Source organism: Microtus ochrogaster, chromosome 8, assembly GCF_000317375.1.
Source record: "Microtus ochrogaster isolate Prairie Vole_2 chromosome 8, MicOch1.0, whole genome shotgun sequence".
Classification (NCBI taxonomy): Eukaryota; Metazoa; Chordata; class Mammalia; order Rodentia; family Cricetidae; genus Microtus; species Microtus ochrogaster.
In genome coordinates this window covers 72,675,576-72,684,566 of record NC_022015.1, presented here as the reverse complement: position 1 = coordinate 72,684,566, position 8,991 = coordinate 72,675,576, and positions in this window count along the sequence as shown.

Sequence of the window (8,991 nt, the reverse complement as noted above, 5' to 3'; positions counted from 1 at the left end):
GGGGAGGTGGGGGGCGGTGGCGGGGAGGAGGCGGAAATCCTCAATAAATAAATAAATTAAAAAAAACACGTTAAACAACAGCGGTGTGCATTAGAAGTAGTAAAAGAATTTACATTGCTTATGCTTTAAAAGGTTGACTTGGTTTGACCAGCTTCCTATTGTTGGGCCAAAGGAAACTATTTTTAGTTCATTCGGTGCAGTCACTACCAGGCACGCATACGCACGAGGGAGGCAAGATTCAGATGAACTCCTGATGGTTAATCTTTTTCTAACAGTTATTATTGTGCTTGTTAGGAAAAATCCTAAGATGCCCCATATGTGTATGTGAGCAGGCATGTGCGTGCATACACCTGTTTGGAGCTCGGGATAATTTTCAAGACTCAGATCATCTCCTTCCATCTTGAAGTCATCAGACCTGCATAGCAAGCGTCCTTACCTTCTGAGCCATCTTGCTGTTCCCTAATCTTTTTTCTACATTCATTTGTTTATTTGTATCTATAGATGCTCAAGTGCATGTGTGCACACTCTGTACAAGCATGGAGGTCAGAGAGACTACCTGCGCGAGTGTTCTCTTCCACCTTGCGAGCTCTAGGAACTGAATTCCTTCAGGCTTAGTGCCAGTGCCCCACCTCTGAGCCATCTCTCCAAACCCCTTAATTTTTTTTAATATGGTAGAAGCCAGGAATGGTGGCACATGCCTGTAATCCCAGAACTCAGGAGGTGTACATAGGAGGATCAGTTCAAGATCATCTTTGGCTGCACAGGGAGTTTGAGGTCAGCTGGGCTACACAATACCCTGTCTCCAAAAACAACAGGAAAAGCTCTTGGAACCACTGGGGAGCACTCACTTTATGGCCTCTACCTCATGAAGTTAGTTTTGGTACAGTTATTGAAAAATAGTGGGGCATCATTTTGAGGAGGAACAAATGGTCTACACAGAATGGATACAGATGGACTGCGCTTCTTATGAATATTAGAATCAATTAAGTCAGAAAGACTCAAGCTAGGTGATTAAGATGAAATGCTTTGTGTTGACCTACTATGACAGATAGGTGCCCTCATTAAAGTAGAAAATAAGATTAAGATAAGTATATAGATCCTGACCACAACTGTGTAAAGATGGATCATAAATATCAGTAAATACCCTGAGAGAATTTGGAATACGGTTGAGTGTAATGCTCACTATCGTTTATTTTGTAAAATTATTTTTATAATGAAAGAGTAGAGGCCAATCTCCCATACTACCCAAAAACATGAATAGAGACTCTCTTAGGTAAATTAGAATATTGAAATAAATATAGAAAATTGAGTCAGCCAGATAGGAAGATGAATATTGTAATTTAGCTACAAGTAGCATTACAAAATGGATGTAGCATAGCCAGTAACTGACTTCTGTAACACCTATGCACTCAGGCAAGCTGAATGGGTTTTAAAACATCTACACAAATAGCAGCCCAGTGGTTTCTTTAGTTCATCCTTCTTCCTCCATCTCTGGACAGTTTGTTTCTGTCACCTACAGCCTACCCCTAATATCTCCTCTTCTGCTTTTGACCACCTGATGATCAGTTTTTGTAAGAATAAAGTTGAGAAGAATACTTAAAGTAGCCTACATTTATTTAAAATTTCATTTATTATGTGTAAATACAGATGCACACACGCTGCTACAGGTAAGTGGAGGAGGCCAAAGAACAAGCTGAGCAGGTTTTCTTTCTCCTGCCATCAAATGTGGGGACTGAACTCGGCTTGCCAGACTTTACAGCAGGTGCTTCCCATGAGCCATCTCACCAGCTGCCTTGCTGTGTTTGCTGTTCTGGCTCCCTCTGCTCTTTAGACTAGGTGACTGGAACTTGCTGTGTAGAGCAGGCTGGCTTCAAACTCACAGAGGACAACCCATCCCTTAGTGCACTATTTATTTCCCTTCCCCTTTCAACTCCCCCTCTCCTCCACTGTGCTGAAACATAACTGAGACAATCCCTAGACTAGGGATATAGCTAGAGCCCTTGCCTTGAATAGTACTGAAAATTAAATTCTCTGAGACAGTCCCTTATAAGTGGTATATTTGTGTTTTAATAAATAAAGCTTGCCTGAAGTTCAGAGGACTAAGAAGCTGTACTAGTCAGCCATAGAGGCCAGGGAGTGGTGGAACACACCTTTAATCCCAGGACTTGGGGACAGAGGCAGGTGAATCTCTGTTGAGTTCTCTTTAAGAGTTTCTCTTGGGCTGGTGAGATGGCTCAGTGGTTAAGAGCAGTGTCTGCTCTTCCAGAGGTCCTGAGTTCAATTCCCGGCAACCACATGGTGGCTCACAACCATCTGTAATGAGGTCTGGTGCCCTCTTCTGTACAGACAGAATATTGCATGCATAATAAATAAATATTTTGAAAAAAAAAAAAGAGTTTCTCTTAAAGAGAAACAGCTCACACAAAGGTGATCCCAGCATGCCTTTAATCCCAGCACTAGGGAGGTGGAGACAGGAGCAATATGGCTGGAAGGAGAGAGGAATATAAAGAGAATGTGGAGTTTGAGGATTCGTGGAGACAGGATCTGGCCTCTTCAGTTTGAAGACTTGGTAGAGGTAAAAGGTCTCTGGGTTTTTATTATTCATGTTACACCAAGCTGGGTGGTGGTAGCACATGCCTTTAATCCCCGCACTCAGGAGGCAGAGGCAAGCAGATCTCTGTAAGTTTGAGGCTAGCCTGGTCTACAGAGCTAGTTTCAGGACAGGTTCCAAAGCTACAGAGAAACCCTGTCTTGAAAAACCTTAAAAAAAAAAAAAAAAAAAAGAAAAGAAAAGAAAAGTGACCAATCATTCAGGTTGTACAAGAACAGGGCACATCAGCTGCTGATCTTCCAATGACACCAACAGCCTTATCTTTAAAATGGTTGACATTTTAAAATGGGTTAAGCAATGACCTTTAACAACAGAGAAACTACAGACTTTAGAACAACTGGTACAGGAGCAACTAAATGTTCCACATTTTTAAAGAATCAACCAGCCCTTGGAATTCTCCTGTATTTGTTGTTAAAAAGAAATCTGGGAAATGAAGAATGGTAATAGTTATAAGAACTGTTAATAAGGCGATCCAGCCAATGGGCTCGCTACAGTCTGGAATTCCTCTAATGCCTAAAGATGGCCTCTTAGAGTTTCTGATTTAAAAGATTGCTTCTTCACTATATCTTTACAAGAAAAAGACAGAGAAAAATTTGTCTTCACAGTGCTCACTTATAATTCCCAGCCTGCTAAAAGATATCAATGGAAGGTTCTCCCAGGGCATATTAAATAGCCCCAGCCTGTGCCAATATTTTGTAATTCAGCCATTGGAAATGATAAGTAAGCAATTCCCTGAATCTATAGTTTACCATCACATGGATGGCATTTTACTGTCTGATTCAAATGTAGATACTTTAGAAAGAATAAAGAAGTAAAGAGAATTTTGTCTTGTTGGGGATTACATATTGCTTCTAAAAATACAAAGAGAAGACTTTATTAATTATTTAGGCTATAATATAGGCTTACAAAACATTAGACCCCAAAAGTGCAAATTAGGAGAGATCATTGCAGATTCTTAATGACTTCCAAAGATTACTAGGAGACATTTCCCATCTGTGGCACACTATTGGGATAAAACTTGATAACCTAATTAATTTAAACAAAACCTTAGATGGTGATAAGAATTTAAATAGTTCCGGGGAATTATCAGCTGAATCTGAGAGAGAATTGGTTTTTATTGAAAGGAAATGACAGAAGGAATGTGTGAACCATGTGGATCTGAATCTTAACTGCATTCTGGACATACTACCCTCCAAATAGTCCCCTACAGGAATTTTATTGCAGAAATAAGATATTATCTTAGAATGGATCTTGTTACTACATAAACAGAGTAAAAAATTAAAAGTTTATGTGGAAAATGTCTCTGAATTAAGTCTAAAAGGAAAACTGAGACTTCATCAATTAGCAGGAATAGACCCAGCAGAAATTATAGTACCTTTTAATAATGACAAAATTGACAAACTATGGGAAGAATGAATCCTGGCAAAGAGCTCATAGTAATTTTTTGGGAGAGATTATATCCCAAAGCAAGAGAATTCAACTTAATCAAACCAACTGGCTCTTTTCTCATATTGTACATGACACACCAATAACTGGAGCCCTACATTCTATACTGATGCAAATAAATCAGGAAAGGAAGGTACAAATCAGAGATTTTAAGTAAAGTGGAACAAAGCTCTTAGGATTCCGTCCAAAAGTCAGAATTATATACTATTCTCATGGTACTAAGGAATTTTAAAGAAACTCTCAACATAGTTACCAATTTACAATATGCAGAAAGAGTTGTTTTGCTATTGAAATCACAGAATTTGTACCAGGTGATACACAATTGATTTTTATTATTTATTCAGTTACAAGATACAACCAGGAATAGGAATCATCTTGTATATATGTAACACACATCTGAGCCCATATGACTCTGCCAGGTCCTCTAGTACAAGGTAATGCAGAAATCAATCAATTATTGATTGGAACTGTGCTGAAGTCCTCAGAATTTCATAAAAACAACATGTCAATAGCAGAAGTTTTTAATAAAAACAGACTTTTCGATCATATGACAAGCCAAGGAAATTATACGAAAATGTCCTACTTGTTCTTTATACAACCAAACAGCACTACCTGTAGGAAGTATCTTGTAACTAAATAAATAATAAGAATAAATTGTGTATCACCTGGTACAAATTCTGTGATTTCAACAGCAAAACAACTCAAAGGAATGAAATCTGGTAGATGGATGTGTTCCATTTTGTAGAACTTAGAAAACTAAAATACATACACCACACCACTGATACCTATGCAGGTTTTCAATGGGAAACTGCCTTGAGTTCAGAAAAGGCTGTTCAGTATTCACACATTTGCTAGAATTTATGGCCATCATGGGTATACCTGCACAAATAAAGACAGACAATGCTCCAGGATATGTCTCTAAGAAAAATGAAATTTTTATAATACAAAGCATTTTAAAGGTATACCACACAATCCTACTGGGCAGACAGTTATAGAAAGATCAAATCAAACTAAAGGATATGTTAAATAAACAGAAATGGATGATAAATACCCCAAGAAATAGATTGCACAATGCCTTATTAACTTTGAATTTTCTAAAAGCTAATGAGAAAGAAACAACACCTACAGAGAGACACTGATAGTTGAAAAAAACCTATGGGATTAAATTGGTCTATATACTTTAAAGATGTACTGATCTTAGAGTGGAAACCAGGACATGTGTTACGTCAGGGAAGGGGTTTTGCTTTTGTTTCCACAGAAGAAGAAAAGCTATGGATACTATCAAAATTGATAAAGATTTGATTTGAAAAAGAGATATCTCTTAATTAGGAGAGATGATCATTCACCAAACAGCATGACCGTTTAATCTAAACTAACCTATAAAATTAGGGCTGAGGAAGAGTTTTGTTTCTGTCTTTTCAGGAGAATAAAGGTATCCAGCTAAGAATTCTGAAGACCACTGGACAAATGAGACATCTGAAGAAAGGGCAAATCATCCAGTGAAGAAGCACGCTTTAAAGAAATCCCACACTAGCTCAGAACTGAGTATAAGAGAGGGTTATTTATTAGGGGTAGACTCACAGACCACAATCCTCAGCTGGAATGGGAAAAAGCAACTGAATCTCACAGCGAGAAAAGAGACCAGACACATGCTTTATATTGGCATATATAGTATAAGAGGCCACGCCCAAGTGGGCGGGTAACTTAAAGGCTACCGGTGGTAGGAATTCCATAGCAATCTAGAAAAAAAAAGTCTCAAGAAAAAGAGTAAATTGTCCTATTGTTATATCACATTTTCAACAGGATGAAATTTCATAAATCTTCCAACTGTTTGTTTCTGCTATTCTCTACAAACAAATAATGCAAATGGTCTTTTTGTAATTAGAGTCTAATTAAAAACTAAAGCTGGCTTTGGAGTTGAGTGTGGCTCTCTCCTCTAAACCCAAGCATGCTTGTTAAAGTAAAATCCAAAATCTCTGTCTCATGTCAGAAGGGCCACCTGATATGGGACAGAAGAAAAACAAAAAAATTAAGGACTATTTTATTGCCACTAATCTTGTAATCCTTTGGTTTTATATTGACTCTTTAACAGCTTTTCTTAAGGTATAGATTATATAAGATTAATACATTATACATTCTAAACTTTTTGTCATGATATTAATGGTCATATAGAGTACTAACTAATTCTAGAAAAAGGTTTCATCTACTTTTCTTTTTTTTTTTTTTTTTTTGGTTTTTTGAGACAGGGTTTCTCTGTGGTTTTGGAGCCTGTCCTGGAACTAGCTCTTGTAGACCAGGCTGGTCTCGAACTCACAGAGATCCGCCTGCCTCTGCCTCCCGAGTGCTGGGATTAAAGGCATGCGCCACCACCGCCCGGCTTTTCATCTACTTTTCTATACATGATTTCGAGTATGAGTATCAGTTTTCTACAGTGAACCATGAGCACACCTAGCAGCGACCTTTGAAGTCTCCATAAGGAGAATGGGACCCCACAACGATGATTCCTCCAGGACTATAATAACACCACTAAGATGAAAAACACCACCTAAGGATCAGCTTTTGAATGACAAACTGCTCAGAACAATCTCAGTAACAGACTGCTCTACCAGGCATTGAGACAAGCCCTGCACCCTCCCATTAGGCAGAGACTGGACAACAAATGATACAGCTACCTCTCCCAGGACTTGACGATTAACCCCCATTTTTCTTTTCAGGATGCCCTAAAGATACTGCTGCCCCCAGACAGCAAGAAATAAATTTAAGAATATGACAACCTCATTTCCAAGAGGTGGAATGGGTAGTTACAGGTCATTCAATGGGTTATGGATATTTGTCATTGTTTAGAGGGATTGGTTACAAGTTGTTATAGGTTACAATCAGGAAGAAAGTTGAACAAAAGAGATTAGATTCAGAGTTCTTGTTTTGAAAAGGACTATAAAACATCAGGCTGCCTTCCTCAAAGAGCCCAAGAAGCCAAAATGTCCCCAGATGGGTGGACACTTTCATTCTGGCCAAATGTAAGGAGCTTGCTCCGCATGATGAGAACAGATGCACACATGTGTTCCTAAAGCATGGCATCGGTACATCACACACACTCCAAGGGTTGGCTCCACGACGGAGATCTAGGAAGGGTATAGAGCAATGCTGTCAGACCGGGCCATTTCAGCAGGAACTCTAGGACTGGCCCACAAGGTCCTCCAGGCCCTGAATGGGCTGAAAATGGTGGAAAGGGACCATGGTGTGGTGACAAACTAACAGCCCAGGTAAAAAACTGGACAGAGTTGTCAGACAGGTGACAGTTGCCAACAAGAAATACTAGAACAAGCCACCATGGTAGCATACCCCTTTTATTCCAATATTTGGGGGGCAGAGGGAGGCCGACATCTAGTTCAAGGCCAGTCTGACCTAGAGAGACAGTTAGCTCAAGGACAGCCAGGGCTGTACAGAGACACCCTGTCTTGTGGGGGCGGGGAGGGAGGTGGAGACGGACACTAGAACAGAGGATGCTGGGTCCTTAAATTCCCTCATTTAAAACAAATACATGTAACGAAGTCTGACGTGGCTTCTGAGGAGAGTTAGGGAGTAAGTTAACATTGAAGCTTCTTCTGCACTCACTGCCCAGCTTGCTGAAACTAAAAAGTCCCAGGTAACTACATTCAGATCTCCAAGCAGGAAAGGGTGAGTGATTTCTCAAGTCCCAAGAAGGACTGGTGATGTCATCTATGGATTTTAGGCAACCGGATCCAGGGAGAACCCTGGTCCCCACAGAGCACCTGACTATAACTGCTCAACACTGAGCATGTTCAGAAGTTTGTAAGCCTTACATATGAACATCTCCAGCTTCACAAAACCCTGGTTTTCTTCGTGCCTTTTTGGTCACTCTCCCCAAAGGCAAGGCATAGGAAGAGAGGTACCAAAAGGTGACAATTGACACTATGCTCTGCAAAAATGCTCACTGTGTCCCCTGCTCAGCACAGTCCAAGTCAGGGATGTGTAGACTCATAATGATAAAACAAAACAAAAACCCTAAGATTGATGTTGGGTTCACATATGTACTTCCTGGCACACAAATACAGGTAAACACTGCCTGCTATTTTGGATAAAGCTGGCCTTCTCTAGCCTGTAGCAGTCTCTTCCTGGTCTGTTTCTCTCCTTTAAGATTCCTGTCTGCCCCTGTATCCTTGGTGTTTATGTTCCTTGAGTAAGAGGGCTCCCGCTGCTCTAATATTGCAATAGTAACAATAGCTATCACTTAGCAAATACAGGGCCCAAGCCCAGTGGTATACAACTTACATATGTTAACTTGTTTCAGATTTGGGAAAAACCTGCAAGGTGAGATTTTTTTTTTTTTTTTTTTTTTTTTTTCGAGACAGGGTTTCTCTGTGTTTTTGGAGCCTGTCCTGGAACTAGCTCTTGTAGACCAGGCTGGTCTCGAACTCACAGAGATCGCCTGCCTCTGCCTCCCGAGTGCTGGGATTAAAGGCGTGCGCCACCACTGCCCAGCCTGCAAGGTGAGATTATTAACTTTACTCTTTAGATGAAAACTGAGATACAGATCCCAGATAAGTTTGTCCAATGTCCACACCAGCTAGAGGGCAGCAGAGCTAAGACTTGAACTTGGAGATGCCCAGGTCTGAGACTCAGCTCTCACCATCCCATTGGCCTGATAAGACTTATTCGTTAACCTGCAGTTGGAATCAAAACTGCCATGCATTTTTAAAAATCATTTACTTTTATTTTATTTTGTTGTTTTTGAGACAGGATTTCTCTGTGTAGTCCTAGCTGTCCTGGGGTCACTCGGTAGCCTTGAATTCGGAGATCTGCCTGCCTCTGCCTCCCAAGCGCAATACTCAACCCCTGAGTTATCTCTGCAGCCCAGCAGTGAGTAGATGTTTATAAAGACATGGTGTGGAGATGCATGTGCCCAGATGGCA